The sequence below is a fragment of the Mus pahari genome, chromosome 4 (genome assembly GCF_900095145.1).
Source record: "Mus pahari chromosome 4, PAHARI_EIJ_v1.1, whole genome shotgun sequence".
NCBI lineage: Eukaryota > Metazoa > Chordata > Mammalia > Rodentia > Muridae > Mus > Mus pahari.
This window is the reverse complement of record NC_034593.1, coordinates 95,402,619-95,404,912: the sequence shown is the minus strand read 5'-3', so window position 1 is coordinate 95,404,912 and position 2,294 is coordinate 95,402,619.

The following is a 2,294-nucleotide window of genomic DNA, read 5'->3' as shown; positions in this document are numbered from 1 at the left end:
AAAGAAGAAGAAGAAGAAGAAGAAGAAGAAGAAGAAGAAGAAGAAGAAGAAGAAGAAGAAGAAGAAGAAGAAGAAGAAGAAGAAGAAGAAGAAGGGAGCGGGTCAAAGCATCCTCCTCCACTGTGACCCTCCTAGGGAATGTAGGTGGGTTCCCCACCCTGAAGGGCCCCCCCCCTTTTACACAGTTAGATCTTCACCCTGCAGAACAGCAGCCCGTTGTAAGGAGCTCTCGGTAAACATTTGCAGATCTGTGGTTTTCTCCATCCCTGAAACCTGGGCATGAACATCTTTGGAATTTAGGGTACTGGCTGTGGTTGAACTGCCAGAAGAGGCAAGCAGTCTGAGCTCTTGACAAAAATGTAGCACTGTGGTTGGGGCGATGACTCAAATGCTTTCCTGGGCCTCAGTTTCCCCTACATATCATTTAAACCCCTGTGAGTCTAACATATCATACTCCTTACAAACCTCTCTGCCTTTGTAAAGACTTATATTTATTTATGTGTGTGCCACATGTGTGCAGATACCCTGGGAGGACAAACGAAGGTACAAATTCTACACCCTCCCCCTGCAGCAGCTGTTTACAAGCAATTTTGACTCACCTTCCTTCCTTGTGAGTGCGAGAAATGGAACTTTGGTCCTCTGGAAGAGCAGCCAATGCTCTTAAGCACTGAGCCATCTCTCCTGCCCTACAAAGCTGCCTTTTGACAACCACCCGCAAAATAGCCAAGACGTAAGAATGCATGTCCCATTGTGCAGGTGAAGAAAACAGCCTTAGCAAGGACTGCACACATTCCATCTGCTCTGAAGATGGGGACCGCAAGACATAACTGATAACCACAATCTCGGCACAGAGATCATAAGAGACTTCCGGATGGATTAGGGGTGCACACATAGTTGTATGGCTCCCCAGGATGTTGGAACACAAGTGCCAGCAAATTCTGAAGTCCTTCTATGATGCTGGGCCATTGCAAGTCTGAGGTTAATGTGACTAAAGAGAGAATAGGTACCACCTCTCTCCTACCTCTCTCTCTCTCTCCTTCTCTCTCTATCTCTACTTCTTCCAGAAAGCAATAGCAGGGAGATGAACTGCCTTTCTGTTTCTTCCCTTTTTAAGGGCCTAAGTGATAGAGAGTAAAGCCTGTTGCCATGGTTATATAAACATGGGTAAATATTCCTGGCCTGAGGATGGGGGCTGGGGGGACATGATTCAGTTTTGCTGAAGAGCAGATGGTTCAGCTGCCATCCTCCCACCTTCTGAGACTCAGCCTAGAGAGAGACTGTGGCTATCTCAATTGACAGTAAATCCTAACGGGGTCGGAGGTCTTGAAACTGGCTACAGGCATCATTCTCAAAGGCGTGTAGAGTTGAAATGGACCCCGCAAAAGGCACGTGGCCATCTGCTCCCAGAAAGTGGGGATAAGTGGTTTGTAGTCTTCCTGAAGGTGGGTCCAAAGGTGTCAATCACTTAGCATTTTCACCCAGCTTGGTGAGGGAAGGTGGCCCCCTTTGTCCTGCTGCCAGAGCCTGAAGGTCCTGGCACCTATAGACGAGCTTTAAGGGAGAGGCAGAGCTAGCTGTGTCCCAACAGAGTGCATCCTGAGCTAAACAATGGTAAGGCTACCCTTCTCCTGGCTTCAGATCCTGTGGCCCCATCTGAAAGGTCCCCGCCCACCAGGTCCTGGCTCAGTTATGGAAGAGGAGGTGCCCAACTCCGCTGGTGACAGCAGAGCTGGGAGAAACATGGTCACACAGGTTCTAGGAACATCAACATAATAGCACCCTCCCACAGGGTGGAGCCATGTCCCTGTTGTCCTCATTCCCCACCTCCTGTGGCTGCAGAGACCATTAGCCCCCTTCCCCCCTGCCTGCCTCCCAGAGCATCAACAGGAAAGGCTGACCTTAGAGATAAACATGTGTTGTTGGAATGTGTTCAGATACCACTCCAGAACAGCACCTCTCCAGGGAAAGGACGCGCTGCACAGGCTGCCCAGAGGTGTCTGTGTTAAATACGCTGGGGTACATAGGGGAGTCAGCTAGACAGAGACGTGACTCTTCTCAGAAGAGGATAACTCCTGTTAGCATGACATCTGTTCACTGTACATGAAAGACTGGCTTCCTGTTGCCAGGAAGGGGGGGAGAGAGAGAGAGAGAGAGGGAGAGAGAGAGAGAGAGAGAGAGAGAGAGAGAGAGAGAGAGAGACTTGGATCTAGATGTAAGTTTCACTTTGAGTTTGACAAAGGGAGTGTGGGTGGGTGCTTTATGACTTGGTAGATGACCCAAAGGGACTGGACATA